This window comes from Babylonia areolata, chromosome 18 (genome assembly GCF_041734735.1).
Source record: "Babylonia areolata isolate BAREFJ2019XMU chromosome 18, ASM4173473v1, whole genome shotgun sequence".
NCBI lineage: Eukaryota > Metazoa > Mollusca > Gastropoda > Neogastropoda > Buccinidae > Babylonia > Babylonia areolata.
In genome coordinates this window covers 62,297,863-62,316,142 of record NC_134893.1, presented here as the reverse complement: position 1 = coordinate 62,316,142, position 18,280 = coordinate 62,297,863, and the positions used below count along the sequence as shown (strand labels likewise).

The 18,280-nt window shown below is 48.3% G+C and overlaps 1 protein-coding gene across 1 annotated transcript in view; it reads right to left on the bottom strand.

Moving 5' to 3' along the window:
* Positions 1 to 18,280, bottom strand: part of LOC143292981 (S-adenosylmethionine synthase-like) — a 51,305-nt gene that overhangs the window by 5,393 nt on the left and 27,632 nt on the right. The gene's annotated exons all lie outside the window — the stretch shown is intronic.

Sequence of the window (18,280 nt, the reverse complement as noted above, 5' to 3'; positions counted from 1 at the left end):
GATAGAAAATTTCCTTTTAATTACACATACTTAACCGTGACCCAACTAGTGCAGAATAGCGCGACAAGGTGGAGGGCTCGCCTGTTCTACTGTCTGTGTGCTGTGATGGTCTGTTGTGCAGCTACCACAGAAGCGATGGCTCTTGCGCCATCAACCCGCAGGCGTGCGACATCTCTCTGGTAGAAGTCGATGAGCCATTATCCCTAAGGCGATAGGTGTCCCTCAAGTAGAATTTGATGAAAGTAGAGTGTACTGTGTCGCCTAAGGACATTAGTGCGGGTAAAGAAGACAGAGGTCCACAGCTGTATTGTGGGGGAGGTCTGTGGACCACAGCTGAGCGGATGAGCACGGATGAGCGTCAATGCAAGGAGGTGCGCATGTGGTTTGATCTGATGATTCCACAACGGATGTGGGCCGATAGTGGAAGTGGTTTTTGTGTTTGAAGGAAACTGTGGCACGAGACAGAGGTAGGTCACCGTGTTGGGCCTGCCTCAGGCATGACAGCCAGATCTGTGGAGCTCCTCCATGCGAGCTGACAAGCGATGGGCACTCCCCCCCCCCTGCCCTTTTTTGACGTTGTCAAAAAATGACAGCACTTGTATGTTGCCTATGAGTAGAATGGCAGACATTTGGCAACAAAAGACTTGATGTCCCTGGTGTCTCTGGGACAGGGTTGTGTAATTGCCCAGGTAGGTACCATCACGAAGGGGCATCACGAAGGCTTGGTGGCTTCTCTGCCTGAGTGTGGCATGTTGGAGTAACCTGCAGAAAGTTGTCGGCAGTCAATGGCTGGGTTGGATCAGGCTGTGGAAGTGCATTTCATGTGCCCACAGGTCACTGAGTCTCATTCTGTGGTGGAATTCCCAAATGGAAGAGGGTTTCCATGGGGAAAATTTTTGCTGAAGGTTCTTTAGTGAGAAAGGGGATCGGATCCATGACAGGCCTCTGGCTGTGTGTGGTGCGCACTGAGTCTGGGATGGAGTGGGGCGGGGCAGGGAGGCAAGTGGCTCAAGATGTGTTGTACTGGCTATTGACATCAAGGCACTGATCTGACATACGTTTTTAGTATGGCCAACTGCAAGGTGAGAGCTGTATTATCAGTGGTTTCTTAATTGCAAAGGGAAATCATTTGCAGCTTAGTCTTTCATGAATGACTATGTCTCTCAGACTAGAAGTCAAATTGCACTGGGGCTTAGTGCTGTAGCCTTAGGCCTAAGTAGCCTTTGGGAACCGTCCCAATGATGAGTCCTAAGGCCCTCTTGATTGAGGGACCGGGGATGCAACTTGGGCAAAACACTCTCTACTATAAATTGTATAATCGAATTCCAGCCCGAATAGACTGGACAGCAGATGCCTCCTCTGCTGTTCTGATGGAGACTGTCGTACACGACTGATTATCATATACTGTTCCTAGGAGGACACCAATCAGCATGGGTAAATCAGGAAACAGCTGCTGTGTGCTTCAGGGACGAAGGTGTTCACCATGCAGATTATGTTGCAATGTAAGGAAGCCGGAAAGAGTTGACGGGGACTTGTGGTGCAACCGTGTGTCAGAACGACATGTTGCTTGCTTCCGAAGTGACAACAAAGTCATCCTCTGACAGGCCCTTGACCGAAGGCTGGGGCTCCATGATGGGATAGCCTGCCTAGGCTAGAAACCTCTGGAAGTGTCTCATTGGAAAGACAGTGCTTGAGGAGGAATGGCCATCTGTAACCACAGCAGTGGTTGTGTGTAGAGGCCGAAAGGATCGGGCAGGGAAGACAAAGTGCAGAAAGTGCTTTCAAACGCCAATTGTTTGAGACGTTGATGCTGGATTTGTGTTCCAGCAAGGTGATGGGGTGAACTGATGTGCTTGAATGCGGCATCTGCCATGCTGGTATGAGTGGGCAGAAAGGTACACCCCTGTGGCTAATGGACGGTTCGTTGTGCTTTGTGGGACGCATCCGTCCTCGTCAATATGCCTTTCTACCAAATGTAGAGGAAAACAATTATGACCCAGGCCTTCTGCTACTAAAGAGGAGTAGAAGAGATGGGCTGAGGGTGATTGTCTCCTGCCCAGTGGGCAGTTTTTGGGTCCGCTAAAACTTGTAAGGCAAGATAGACACCTCTTCATGGGAAGGCTGGCTAGGATGTAGGGCCTGTGTGGAGCTTTTGTCACAATCACAGTGGTGCAAAACCAGGGGTTGTTGTAGGCAAGGGGAGAAAGAAGGGATGCCTTACAAACTTGGAAGGAATGAAAGGCATGTGTGTCCAGAGTGGCACCTCTAAGTTGGACTGCCTAATCCTTCCTTGTGCATCTCCAGCCTTATGGGTGATTGTTGCAGGCAAATGAGTTGGGTTGCCTTGTCCGTCCTTGCACCAAGAGAGGCATTCTTAGCCCTGTGGGTGTGAAGGGGGTGTGTGTTGATCCCTAAGGACCAGCCACTACTGAAATGTGAAGGAGCATACATTCAGGTGTGAATGAGGCTATTATTATTTTATTTTATTTTTGTGAGTGCAGTCGTCCTCCAAAAGCAAGGTAGGGATGAATTTATGAAAATGAATACATATATGTGGCAAGGGAATAAAAACTTCCATCAGCTCAAGTGATGATGTCAGAAGTATGCCAATGACAAGAGATCGAGACACAAGAAATAAGTGGCTGTATAAGCATACGTGTAGCGTGCACAGATATACCCAAGTAAGTGGGTAAGTGTGCATAATCATCAATGGAAAGGAATCTGTCCATGCACCTACATATGAGATGTACATACGCATATGAATAAAGTGCCAGTACGTAGAGGCAGAGAGTTCTGGGCATTGTGAACAGAAGGCCGCAAATGCCTATATTGCTATGTAGGGAATCTCAATGAATAGATGTCAATGAATAGAGATAGAAATATAATTGTACATGTTAATATGAAAGTCGTCTGAACCTATCCCATAAGCACATACACATGTGTATACCGATGGATCAGTACGCATCTATAAGTGAAAGCAGAAATGTGTATGAATGTAGCAATATATCTCATATATATGTATATATGTGTGTGTATATATATATATATATATATATTTTTTTTTTTAAATATGTATATATATATTTCGTGATTGTTGCTTGTGATAATAAATCAAATGGATAGAAGGGTGATGCATTTCCTGTGGCCAATAGCCTAAGAAACAGCAAGAAAAGTGCAGTTGCTATGCAAAGATGTGTAAAGTCCCTGACTGGGCATGAGGACCCAATGAGAAACCGAAAGAAAACATCGTTGGTGGACAGCACGGGGGGCAGGAGTGATGTGCTGTGCCGGCTAAACTAACCACAGCTTCGAGCGCCTAGGTTACAAATGTGGAGTTGCCTCCCTTGGCGTCGAAAAGGAAGGTGTCTTTAGAGCACATATCCCCCTTGTGCGATGTGTCCTCGCTGAACAGGGAGGAGTGTCATGTTGTGTGTGAGAGTCCGTGGTTCGATGCCACCGTAACCGACACAGGTGAAAACGAGCGCAAGGGGAATAATTATAATGTCCCTTAGTGCCGTGGGCATCCCAACCCGAATCGGTCGCCATCGGACGCGAGACGGTCGGGGCATGTGGCATGACGGCGCCGTAATCCAGTGTTATGGGCGTCGTGGACGAGGGGGTGACAAGTCCGTCGGCTTGCCGTGGGATGTGCATCCCCCTGTTGCTGAACGGCGGTCCAATCTCGCGAATAGCTCCTGCGAGAGGACCGACGTTCAGTTGTCAGTTGTTGTGTGTTGACGGATAAAGTGATAGACAAGATTGGCCCGAGCACTGCCGAGAGGCAGGATCGAGTTATTAATACATTTAAGAATTATCTTGATATTCATTGTGAAAACTTTAAATACAAAACTCATTTACATATTTTCTGATTTTTCAAGCACTGCGCACTCAATGTTGAAAAATGCAACAGACATACGTGGGGACTCTCTTTTTCTTCCCCACTTCAAGCGGGTAAAAGGCCTTGTCAGGCTTGCACGCCTTGATATTGATATATATGATATAAGAGGTACTCCAACGTGGAAGTGCCAATATTAGTCTGGGAAACAGCAGAGTTTAGACAATGGGGCAGAAGAATCCAACACTGCCGAAGTTCCAATGGGGCGTGCACGTACCTGCTCTGTGGGCGCAAGGCGCGGCACCGGAAGGCAGAGTGGTGCATAATTGCTGCAGCAAGTTTAGCGATGAGTTGCTGATTGTTTGGTTGAGTAGCTTTCTGAGACACCATTAGTGGATGGGAAACAGCAGCACTCGGCGGTGTGGCAGATGGGGTCATCACCGCATAGCTTGGTAGGACCGTGCACACACACTCGCACTGAAGGTGAGGAGCAGTGCCGGTGCAAGGGAAATAACTGCGGCAGTCACCGGCAAGGGTGCCGAAGCAGGGGTTGCCTCCCTTGGATCGGGTGATCCGGACAAAGAGGGGGGTGCACGCGTATGGGCGAGCATGTCCCCTAGTGGTCCACCTTCCTCCCTACACCAGGGGAGGGCATCCCTACACGCCTCGTTCGCTATTGGATCCGAGACGGTTGAGGCACGCCACGTGGGGGGTCGCGTGATCCGATGTCGCAGCCGCCACCACGGACGCATCGCACATAGAGCCCAGTCTAACGTGCGGATCCAAGACAAGCTGCCTTTTTTTTTTTTTTCCCCCCAAGGGATTGTGGCCATTCCATTGGTGCAACTGTGGGTATGGTAAAGAGATAGAGGAGATCGACTCGTACACTGCCGACTGGCAGGGCCGAGAAAACGCGGATCGCGTCGATTGAGTTCGCGGATCGATAAAAATGACATGAAAGGTAACACTGACCCGAGTGTGTGACCACAAACCTCTAGAAGTCACCAGAGGAGATGTAGGAGGTGGCGGAGGTCTGGAGTCGACCGGAGGGAGCGGAGGAAGTGGAGAAGGCGGCGGGTTGGCGTTGTTTAGAGGGCCAGGAGTAGAGGGCCCAGAGTGTCAGTGAATCGATTGCGATCGCGCCTTAATTTTAGCACGGTTCCCCAATCGAGCTACATAATTATGTGACCTGGTTGGAGACATAATTTGACCACAAACAAGAACGCCAGAGAATCGACAGACAGACAGAAAATACGAAAAAACTTAACCGTATGAAGAGCACAGGTACAGGAGTCATGATGGCTGCCGGAAAAAGAGGGCGATAACCAGCGGGACAAAGGGGAGGTTACCTACTTCCGGGAGGTTATCGGCCGTAGTTTCGTCTGCTCCGCATAGGCGGATAGTAGTTTGCACAGGACAGGAATGTCAGACCCTGCCGGAGTCTGCACTAGTTGGGTCACGGTTAAGTATGTGTAATTAAACGACCATTTACGTTGACTTTACCTACCTTTGTCATTCTTGGGACAGTGTTTTACTTCCATGTCTGCATGTGCTGTGATTTGCTTTCATAAACTTTTAATTTCTTTCAAGGCCTGACTAAGCGGGTTGGGTTACGATGCTGGTCAGGCATCTGCTTGGCAGATGTGGTGTAGCGTATATGGATTTGTCCGAACGCAGTGACGCCTCCTTGAGCTACTGAAACTACTACTGAAACTTTTAATTTCTTCTACAGGTATAATCTGACAATAGGCAAGCTATTTTCTAGCTGTATTTGGTTTCTTTTCTTTATGGATGTTATTATGTAGAGGTGGATGTGACGAAGGCGCTTTAGAATTGCTCTGAATTTGGGGAGTTGTCCCCCTTTTTGGGGGAACTCTTGTGGGAGTGAGAGTTTTTGGTCAGTTGGTCAATCAATGCTGAGAGGTGAACACTCTGCTCTGAGACTGGCTCAAACATATACCTGCCACATGTTTTTGTAGGTGAGTCCAGGTTGTTTACTTTTTGATACTGGGTTTGGTTGACAAAGTATTGTAAATGGGCTTTGGAAATCAAGTTGGAGTTGTTAGTCGTGTGGTGTTGTTTGCCGTTGCAGAGGGCAGTGACCTTGTCGTCAGTAATAAAATCTTGCTTCATCTAAAAAACAGGTTTAAGATGACAGGGAGCAGAAATTCAGTGAAGCTGTTTATTTCCAGTTCATTAGAAACATGGTTGTAAATATGTTTTCAGTGGAGAGCCTTGGACTAGGTGGTTGGGCCACTGACGAGAGTAATGCTGATGTTTGGGTCTTCCACCTTCATAAAAGTTCATTCGTCTTCATGGAGAGGGTAGTGATAAATAAAAACCTCAGACGATGAAAAGAAAAAAAACAACATTATATTTACCTGCTAAATTTATGAGCAGACATTAATTAGTCTATGTTGTATGAAAAAATACATTATATTTACCTGCTAAATTTGTGAGTGGAGGACATTAAGTTGTCTGTGTTGGATGATGAAACAAACTTTAGTTTTTGTTGTTCAAGATACATGTATAAGGGTTTTTTTGGTGGTGGATGTGAACTTGGAAAAGACACTGCACAAGAGAAGAAAAGATTTTTTTTTTTTTTTTTTATTCTGCTTTGGTTGGAGGAGTGATGGTGTTTGATAGAGGAATCTTGTTGTGGAGTGCATGATTATAAACTGTTAATATTTAACCTATGGAAGTATATTAAGATTTGATGAGGACTGAACATTAGTATGTGGAAAATTATCTATATTTTGTTTTGTTTGTGAAAAAGAAATTAGAGCTGGCAAACATTACCAACCTTGAAGTGGACTTAATTTTGTACTTGAAACTGGACGAGTATGTGTGGTGTATGAGAGAGAAAGCATGAATATAACGCACGCTGACAGTACACACATTATTACATTCCACAGTGGAAATAGATTTTTTTGTTGCACAAAAATTATCTGGACTTTATATGCCTTAACAGTTATCTACAATCAATCTAATTGGGTAAAAGAACCCAGAAGCAGAATCTACACTCATTTTCCTTCACAAAAACATTTACTTTCTTTTTGTATCACCCATAAGCTTTTGTGCTAGAATTTTTGTGTGATTTATTACTCCTGAATCCTCAAAATTCCCAGGCAAGGGGAGAGCACTTACTCTGACACTGAACTGGTTAAAGCGTTGGACTTTCAATTCGAGGGTCCCAGGTTCGAATCTCAGTGATGGCGCCTGGTGGGTAAGGATGGCGATTTTTCTGATCTCCCAGGTCAACAGCTGTGCAGACCTGCTATGCCTGAACCCCCTTTGTGTATATATGCAAGCAGATCAAATACGCACGTTCGTGGGTGCAACTGCCAGAAAACCAAAAAAACTGAAATGTGGGGTACTGGGGCAGCGGGTACGCGCTTCTTCTTCTTCCTTTTTTTTTTTTTTGCTTTTTTTTTGTGGAAAATGGACGTTCCGTTTACGACATAAAACTGACATTCATCTCAGGACGAAAGAGTTGCACCCATGCACATTAAAGATCCTGTAATCCATGTCAGCATTTGGTGGGTTATGGAAACAAGAACATAACCAGCATGCGCACCCCCGAAAATGGAGTATGACTGCCTAGATGGTGGGGTAAAAACAGTCATACATGTAAAAGCCCACTCATGTACATACGAGTGAACATTGGAGTTGCAGCCCACGAACACAGAAGAAGAAATATTCATCCAACAGTGAAAACAAGGCCGGGGTCAGCAATGCCATGGCAGAAGAAGCAGTGCGTCTGTTCAATTCTGACACTGAAGACGAAGCTTTCAGTGGCTTCAGTGGAAATGCTGACGACAACGATGAATAAATAAATGTGACTTATGGCAACTGTCAGTGTGTGTGTTAGTGTGAATCTTTGATGTAGCTGTATATTTATTTTTGTGTTGCTTTGTCACTCAATTTGTAACTGAAATTGTGCTATCTGACATTGAAAATTCAGTGGATGCGGCTTATATAATCATGTACTCAATGTTCCAAGACAGAAAACATGCTCTCTCTCTCTCTCTCTCACAGACACATACACACACTCATGCATGCTAACTTTAGCGCAAATTTCTTTTTCCAGATAACTTGGTTTGATACCCTCTTCCCTGATGTGAGCTATCCCTCCAGTTGACTGAGCGGTGCAGTGGACAGAACGACGAAGATCTGCAGAAGTGTGACACAGACATGGAATTGGTTCAGATGCTTCATCCCAGCTTCACAGTCTGTGTGCTCTGATTCAGATAAGCCACAAGACCCACAACCCAAATGAAGGAGACAACAAAATACTGCTGATGGAAATGAAGACCAGGAGCAGAGCACAGAAGATCAACTTTTCAGACTTACTGCTAGAAGATATTGGACTGCAGTCTTTTTTCCCCATTTTTTTGTAGCCAAGTGCTCAGCAACTACAGATGACCATGGCTCAGCTACCAGCACAAGCTGAAAGCTGAGCTACAGCAGACTGAGCTACAGCAGACAACTTTTCCATAGCATGCCCTCCGCCGGTCTTCAATGGCTTGCGCAGAATGTGTGACGCCATTCCTGGTTTGAATGCAAAGCCGATTCTAAAACTGATCAGTTCATTTGACTTAAATTAAGATTATAAATTCATCTTAAATAATCAACACTCCATTTTATACTCATAAAGTAGGTGTTGAACTCTTTCTTGTGCAATCTATCCTACGTAAATCGGTTCAGGAATCATTTAGAAATCTATCACTGAACACCTTGTCACAAACACAATTCTAATCAGATTTAGCCGGATTGGGGACGATTCGCTTCACGGGCCACTCTAGCGTCAGTGCAGTTCGTTTAACTTGCATAAGTAGACGGAGTGGGTGATCACTGGTCACTTTTCCACCTGGCCAGTCATTGGCTAGAGCTGGCTCTCTCTTGCTGTGTTGCAAGCAGTGTGTGTGTGTGTGTGTCACGGCCCCAACGGACAGTGTCTCACTACATATCACTGTAAGTACCCCTTTTAGAATGTGTTGATCTGTAAATTGTCTGATACATTGCTTGTGTTCATACGAGTATGTTGATATAGGAGGAGTTTGTATTATACTCCATGTTTGGTGTTAAATATACTTACCATGTCAAACTGATGCAAACTAGGCCTATTGGTTTGCTCTGCTTGGCCAAATTTCGCGCGGCTAACAGTGAAAAGATGGGCCCACCCGCTCTCAGCCAATCAAACGCCTCTAAAAACTATAAGTGCTTAATCATTCCGTGGCCATGAACAAAAATGCCCCATGAGAACCACGGCGGAGACGCGGGGACGGACAGGCGGGCATTCGAGTTTGACATGGTAAGTATATTTAACACCAAACATGGAGTATAATACAAACTCCTCCTTTTGGTGTCATATACTGTACCATGTCAAACTGATGCAGAATTTAAAGCAAATGGAGGAGGGCAACGCCTACTGGTTCATATGGGGAGCCCTTGTAACTGAGACGGCAGTGTTAGCCGCGACAAAGGAAATCCCCTTGGAACCGTCAGCCCTGGTCATACGGAAATTCCTGAGGTAGAAGTTGATGAAGGGATTCTCAGACCGCCAGAAGGCTGCCTCCAAGACATGCTGCGTTGGCACTGAGTGCTGGAAAGCAGCCGAAGTAGCTATGGCCTGCACTTCGTGTGCTCTGGGATGAAGACAGCCGATATCCCTGTGTGCATGAGAGTAGGCTCTACGAATGACTTGGGAAACCTGGCGGGAAATGGTGCCTGCAGCGATGTCTTTCTTGTAATTCTCATTGAGGGAGATGAGCAGACACCTCTGAGAAGAACGCCTATGGCGAGACCTATCCCAATAATATTTGAGACACCGAACAGGACAGGTGCCTATCCTCATCATCTTGGGCAAGAATATCAGACAAAGGTCTGACTCTCAGAGAGGGGGAAGGAACCTCAGGGTCTTGGTTCTTAGCCAGAAACTCTGGAAGGAAACGAATAGTGATGGAACCATCTCTGTGGAAGGCCAGATCTTGTGGCATTCCACTAAGCCCATGCAGCTCACTTCTATGACTGCCTGTGGCCAGCCACAGAAGGAAAGTGGTCTTGAGGGTGAGGATGTCAAAAGGAATAGTCCCCAATGGTAGGAAGGGCTGTTTTCGAATGAAATCCAGCCCCAGGAACAAGTCCCAGAGGGGCACTCTTCTGGGGTCTCTAGCTTCCTTCAGAGGGGCACCCCTAGCCACCTCTCTGAGCAGGCAATCCGCTTCCAAGGCGGAACCACCTAGCTGTTTGCAATGTGGTACAGAAGGCAGACCTGTACCCTCGCCCAGAACTAGCAGACAGGATGAACCGAGGAGCAGAGAGCCAGAAAGTTGGCCAGCTGCATGCTCGTAAGGTTCGTAGGGGTAATGCCCTGAGCTGTACACCACCGCAACCACTTCTTCCAGCGAAAGTCATACAAAGTCTCCGTTCCCTGCCTCCTTGCTCTGGTGACTATGGAGAGGAGGTCAGAGGAGGCACACCCCTGGGTCAGCACAGCCGACACAGAGGCCGACCGAGGGGTCGAGGACTTCAATGGTGATGCTGACAGTTCCGACCGCACAGCAGCCATGCGTGCTGGTGGAGCAGTTGAGGATTGGAACGCGGAGTGCCCGAGCGAGGCTGCCTCAGCAGATGAGATTTGGTTTCAAGTTCCAGGGGTGGGAACATGTGTCAGGGACTGAAGGTCCAGAAACCAGGTCTGGACTGGCCATTTCGGCGCAATGAGGATCAGCTGCGGGTGTTCCAATCTGTCTTTCCGTATCACCTTGGACAGAATTGGAAAGGGAGGAAACGCAGAGGCAATCAGACTGCTCCAATCCAGAGAGAGAGCATCCACTGCACACGCTTCTGGGTCGGCAACCGAAGAGACGGAAGTGGGAAGTCTCTTGTTGAACAAGGTCCACCATCGGCCGAAACCACTGTTCCCACACCCCCTGAAGGCTGTCCTTGTCCATGGTGCACTCTATGCGTATGACACTCTTGGACCTGCTAAGAGCATCTGCCAAGAAGTTGGTTTTTCCTGCTCAGTGTCTCGCTGAAAGTGCAATGCCCTTGCTGTGGCACCAACGGAGGAGAGCCTCAGTCCGCATGGAGAGGTCTGCCGAGTGCGCTCCCCCCATTTGTTCACATAACATGCGACCGTCGTCTTGTCCGTGAACAAGCGGATGGTCTTGCCAGTGGCCTCCCCCATGAAGTGCAGGAGAGTCCTGCGAACTGCCTCCAGTTCCAGAACATTGATGTGGCACAGGCGCTCCTCCGGCGACCAAGTCCCTGCTGCATAGAGTGAGTCCATGTGGGCTCCCCAGCCCAGGGAGGAGGCGTCTGTGAAGAGTGCCACCTGAAGAGTAGGTGGGGCTAAGGGCACCCCCTGTGTCCGAAGGGGGGTGATTAACCACTCTGATGTCACCTCGAGGAACCACTCGCCCAGACATATCTGGGTATCCCATGGCTGAGTGCTCTGGGACCGGCGTAACCTCAGTGCCCTCTGGAGAGGGCGCTTGAGAACCCTGTCCAGGGGAATGAGAGGTGCCGTGGACTCCATCATGCCCAAGAGGGAAGAAAGTGTCTGCGCTGTATCTTGGGAGGAGTGGCGCCAGTGGCTGAGGAGGCCTGCCAGACGGTCCCAGTGATCTGGCGCCAGAGAGACTATCATAGACCGCGTGTCGAATCTCATCCCTAAGAAGTCGAAGGACTGACGTGGGGACAGATCGCATATCTGCTGGTCCATGAGGAAGCCCAGTTGGGAGCAAAGGTCTAGAAGTCTGGCCGTATGACTCAGGCACAGGGCCTGCGACTGGGCCAGGATAAGCAAGTCGTCCAGGTACACACAGAGACAAATGGATTCCGAGCGGACGATGGACACCAATTCCCGCAGCACCTTGGTAGACAGGAAAGGGGCAAGGGACAGACCAAATGGGAGGGCCGGGAACTGGAACCCCTTGTCCCTCCACACGAACCTCAGGTACCGACGGGATGCCGAATGGATGAGTATATGAAAATAAGCATCTTCCAGATCGATAGAGGTAGGCCAATCACCTTGTTGGATGGTCTCCCGAATCTGTGCCTGTGTGTCCCTCTTGAATTTGATTTTGGGGAGGAATTTGTTGAGGGGGGACAAGTCCAAAACTGGTCTCCACCCTCCCGAGACCTTTGGAATCACCAACAACCAGCCATAAAAACCGGGGCCCGGGTCCGAGAGTTGAGATATAGCCCCATGAGGAGTGGGTGCGATATCTCTTTTTCTAGGACGCTCTCCTGCTCCGTCGAGCTGGGCACCTAAGGAGGAGGAGTGGATCTTAGAGGGGGGAGGTCCTCCACCCAAGACAGCATGTACCCAGACTCTAGCACCGACATAATCCCGTCGTTGAGTCCCAGAGCACACCACTGATGTGCATGCCGGGACAAGTTTCCTACTTGGAGGGGCTGAACGACTGGCGGTGCTGAATCGGGGCCCAGTCATTGGGGGTGCTGTCTTCTGGCCTTGGGCATGGCCGGTCGGCTTGGACGGACATAAGGTGGTTTATTCCTCTGCCCCTGATTCAGCACACGCTGCCTTGACAGGCGGCGTGGTATATGGAGGGGCCCTGGTGGCCGGTCTCTTCAATGGCATAGAACCCTGGAGCCCATGAGAGGTGTGGGCCAAATATGAGGCCACCTCCCTGTTTGTCTCTGCCCTGTGGCTGACAAAATGGGGCGGGAACTGGCCGAAGAGGGAGTGCTGCTGTGCTGGGATGGACCGCAGGGCAGCCCTCTCCTCCACAGGAATGTTAGAGAGGCTGAAAATGGCATCACGCCGCGCTAGCACAGTACTGAAGTGAAGGCTGGTAGCTGTGTCTGCAGCTGCCGTGAGACCAGATGCTACCCTATTGCCAAAAGCGTGTAACCTCTGGTCGGTGAAGAGGCCCGGCGGGACTGAGGAAGGAGACCCCTTGTCCTGATTAACCGGACACTGTTCCCACAGCTCATTGGCCCTGTGAAGGAACGTGTCGAAGGTGTACGCCGTGGAAACCTCGAGGGGGCAGCGGCGGGCCAATTTGTCCCACTCTGCTAACGTTTTAAAGTATAGGTTAGCTGAAGTGGGGAAGGTGGTGCGCTGTGAGACCAACATCCTGTCCTGTGCGGAGGGCTCTGCTCCGCTGTAGGCAGGGTGGTCCTGTGTGTACCAGGACCACACCCCTCCCTTGGAGGAATCTTAAAGAAACTTTCCCGGGGAAAAGGCGCCCGGGGCAGAGAGGGACTCCCTGCCTGGAGGAGGGATGGAAGCAGCACCCCTGACAGTGCGGGCTGGCTTATTAAGCCATACCTGCACCATTTCTGGCACTCTGAGTTGCCTTGTGGTTCTGGAGTTAGAGTCACATGGCCTAAGGAGGGTCAAGGGTAACAAAGTAGCCTGAGGGACTGATTTGGCATACGTGACCCTATTGGGGAGGGTCAGTTGGAGCTCGGCAAAGTCCGAGTTTGGTTCAGGCTGGTCCCTAGGGAGGCATGGGCTCAATCTGTCCCCCCTGGGATGTGGGCGAAGAGTGCTCATCTGCTTGTTCGTCCTCATCCGAAGACAGGGGCTCCCACTCTTGTTCGCAGTCCATCCCCTGCTGGGTGCCATCCCAAGTGGATGTACCCACTGGGGCGTCCTGTGAGCTGTGGTCAGCCCAGCGGGATGAGCTGGGACGATCCCGAGCCGGGACCATGGCCGCCACTGTTATGTCCTTGACACCTGAAGCGGGTGGGGAGCGTGTGGACCGTAGGTCCAACCATGCTTGGGATGGTGGGTGCCACACCTTTTCAGAGAGGGCGTCCCTGGATGCAAGAGTGACCCACGAGTGCTGTGTGGGGACAAACACCCACTCATCTCACTGTAGGACCGAGGGCTGGGCAGGTGGGGACTGCCGGCTCCGCCGGGCCGAGTAGGGCCCCTGAGCAGCCGTCGGTCCTGACAAGGAGGCCGTTGTGACCGTGGAGGTCACCTGTGGGTTGACAGAGGCCCGATTTGTGGACAGAGTGGCAATATTGGTCGAGGAGCTCGACCTGACCGACAAGAAGTCGATCCCACTTGTCGGGGCTGTGTGTGTCACCCTGTGAGATGTGCTGGGTTGGGTCCGGTGGGGAGCGGACAAGGGGCTGGCCCTTGGTGCTCCCGGCAACCCAGTGTGCACCCTAGGTGCACCCCAGTACGGGTAGAATGGGGGTAACCACCCGTGGGCACCAGCCATACTGTGACCCGAACCCCAAGGGTCACTGGTGCGTTGACCTCCATGAAGGGAACAACCTGGCCAAGTCGGAGGGAGGTCAGGTCCGACTTGGGTGTCAGTCCCGCCCGAAGACGAGCGGGCTGACTGCCCGGAACCGCCTGACACGCACGGGCCTCCCCCAGCAGGGGAGACCGGCCGGATAGCGGGAAGACCTGCAGAGCAGGTTGCCACGCGCCCCGAATCCCCTCCCGTGGGGAGACTGGGGTGGCTTGGCCCGGGGTGGGCAAAGTAGAGATCCCCCCCCGGAACCAAATTTTTCTCCCCCCCCAAAAGGAGGTGGGGGAGGGGGGTCAACAGAGAAGGGAGGAGGGGGAACAACAATGGGGCACGTGAGGGCCGTCTCCGAGTGGGGACCCGGGTAATGGCCGGGCGCGGCCTCCCCTTGGGAGTCCGCGCCTAGCTGCGAGTCCCCACAGCACGGAGATGACTTGCCATTCACCCTTCTCCCTGCCTCGCGCTGGGACACCTCGGGAGGCGACGCTCGTACCTCTTTCCCCCCGGTCCCCTTCATGACCGTTTTACTGGTACGAACGTCGCCTCCGCGATCAGCGTCTAACGACGCATCGCCGCGGTCCGTATCGGGAGGAATCATGAGCTCCGGGCCTGGGAGAGTCTCTTACCGAGTCTCAATCCCAGCATCATGATTCCCTGCCTTCGTGGTATGGCACACGAGGCATGGAACCCGCGCTTAGGCACCCAGCGAAAATCCGACCCCCAACAGAGAAAGGAAAGACAGGATCGACTTAGAGGCAGAAAAAATCGAACGAATCGAGGGTGCCGAGTCGAATCGAGTACACAGAATGTAAGAATACAATAAACACAAGCCGCATGCAACAAAATAAGGCCAAAAGGATACGCTGAATAGCCGAAAAAAGCGTAAGACGAGACAGAGCGTAAACCTGACAAGATGGCGTGGAGAGCCTTGGCCAAAGGAATGATTAAGCACTTATAGTTTTTAGAGGCGTTTGATTGGCTGAGAGCGGGTGGGCCCATCTTTTCACTGTTAGCCGCGCGAAATTTGGCCAAGCAGAGCAAACCAATAGGCCTAGTTTGCATCAGTTTGACATGGTACAGTATATGACACCAAATGCTTTGTTCAGTTATTGCTTTGATATGTAGTCACAGCTTGGCTATGACTGATCAAGAAAATCGCCATGTTGTCATATGCTCATAGCAGTATTCCATTTAATTCTTCTTAATGTCATAGTCAATGATGTCTCTGGACACTAATAGTTTGTTCCAGAATGTTCTAGGGAATGACGCATTCTTTCTCATTTGTTGTCACTGATGAAGGTTAGGTTACTTATCCTGCTTCCGTGGAGGAGATTTAAATGTTGCACACAGGCTGTACTTAACTGTTAATGTTTGGCACAAAACTGGTTAACTTGTGAAGGTTCATTCACCACTTAATGGTTAAGCCATGATGGTTCTTCCAATCTTTGTATTGAGCACTGTCTATCTCTCAGCTTGCAAGTACTTAATATCAAAGCCACTGATTCTATTATCTTTCTATTATTCATGCATCGTTTTACATGCTGGTATCAATTCTACTGCTGCAGTGTGCTCAGTACTAAGATGTCTGTAGTATTCTGTAGTGATTACAAGATCGTGTAATGCACTAGTTGCATCCGAACTCGCCAGATACAACATTGACATCGCAGCCTTGTGCGTGTGCACGCACGTCTGTTTATTATTTGCTTGTTAAGGAGAACAATTTGTGAATCCTTTTTTTTTTTTTTTGAGGGGGGGGATTTAAATTATATAGGCTCTGTTTTGTTTACGGGAGATTGAGACTGAACTTGCATGTGAATGTTTGCCTCCCTTTAGTCTAACATTGTCTCCCTTTGTCTAGTCTGTCTTTCACTCTCTTGCGTAACAATAATCTAAATCAAAAATTGGTTGACTAAACCAATTTGTATGCACAGCAGACACTCCAACAGGCACAGGTAAATCCAGGCAAGCAGAAAAAAATTACTCCAGACTATCAGGTTGGACAGATGCAAATATGTCTGAAATGAAACAGTTCTTGGGTCGGACTTTACTGATGGGCATGATGATTTTAAAAAAAAGAAGCTGATTTGACTGTAAGGACTGGACAATCACTTCACTAAAAGCAGTCACAATGAATCGTGTTGGGGGTCTCTTTATATATATACACACACACACACACACACATATATATATATATATAGAGAGAGAGAGAGAGAGAGAGAGAGAGAGAGAGCGAGAGATAGACACACACATATATATATATATATATTGTGGTTGTTCTAGTATAATTTATATGTACAGTTATTATCCATCTGTCCAGAAAATAAATCAATGTGTGAATGACCAGATAAACGTTTGTAATGAACACGTTGAAATCTGACAAAAAACAAAACACTGATTTCAAAACAATTGCATGTCTTTAGAAAAATACAAAACTGGAAAACATTGTTTTGTATTCTTCATTTACTTTTTCAGAAAACACATCAATTTATGGGTCTCTCTCCAATAACAAAGCACATAGATTTAAAAAAAAAATATATATATATACCTGTCTTTTGGGGAAAAACCCTGGCAAATAGATCTGCTTATATCTTATTTCCCAGGCAGCGAAAGGGTGAAGGATGAGGTCTGGGATGTACCAGTGCTTATTTCACAATATACATATTGTCCAGACACAAGAGATACAGAAACCTGCAGTGTTGGCAAAAGTTCTACAACAATCCAAAGATCTATCCATGAAATGGTTGACATTTCCTACACTGCTAAAGTCCCTATCTTCCCATCTGATCCCAGAATTTCACAATCTCTCTGATGGAGTTAAAACACTGGTCCTCCAAGTCAATCCATTATACTATTTATCTTTTGGTGCTTAATGCCCGATCAACCATACAGGGCCATATCACATTATGATGATTATCATATTTGTCCAGTAGATCTCATCCGAAGTAGTTTCAAAGTTCCAATTTTTTGGCGTGTATATCAGCTTGTTTCACATGTGAAAAAGGAACAAACTTTTCTGTGAGAACTCGTAGAAAATATTCCACTGGATGTGCACCTAAAGCTGGGCCAACAGCACTTTCAAACTCTTCAGTTTGGAGAACAAAATTTGGTCTGTGGTGCCAGCCATGATCACCACTACTACTGGCACACATACACTGAAAAAGTCTGTCACTATAATTTTCCTTCCAGTCCAAAAGGTTACTTGTGTGAACACTTGACACAGTCATGTGACTGCCACTGGCATCTTGTTGAAATCCATTATCCTCAGTCACCGGATTATCATGGATATATGACATAACTGCACCAAATTCAGGATCACTGTCACTGGAAACCTCCACAGCAGCCAATCTGAACACTAAGATTTTCCACTCCACCTTGAACTTAATTCAGTGTACTGTGTACTAACTACCCGCTTTGCAGCTTAGTAAATGTCCTTGACTGCAGCCTTGACCTTTCTATTTTTAATACCATTCATGGCTTTCAACATACTCCCAAGTATTCCTTGACAGCCTCTTCAATTGGTGTACCTAGTCCTAGTGACAGGCAGAGAAAAGCAGTAAAGGACTTTTGCAAGGGAGGTAACGGGTGCTGAAGGGCGGTACGAGGCGCTAAAAGTTGAGTGTACTGTGAGACCAAGACCACAAAGTCAAGGGTCATTCACTTTACAAATGGGTCTTTGGGTTGGCTACTCAAATATCCTGACCAATGCTGTAGTGTCTATATATATTTGGCCTTTGCTGACACCATGCTCTAATGGAAGGATATGAAATAAACACATCACATAATCCAAAACCTAACTGAATCTCCAAAGCAGCATCCTCATCCACCATCATAAAAATATAGAAAAGTATCCCAGATTCAATGACTTTTCATGCATGGATTTAATCATGACATCAAGTTCTGGTTTCCCTTCCATTTCTAGGTCTGTGTTGATTCATCATCATTGGCAGGAAGTTTAGTGGGAGTTCTCCTGCACATAATGAACTGAAACAGACAGTTCTCAACACCATCACTGGGACTTGACAACAGTGCAGGGTTTCTTTGGGCATGTGACCTCAGCGTAACCTAACACCGCTAGTTCCCTGAAAACAGCCAGTACTGAGGCTGCAAGTAACAAATCAAACTCTAGCAGTGTATGGAATATTCAGTATAGCAGTGTGTAGGAGGTAATGCCACTCAAATGGTAACGGAGATGAGACAGAAA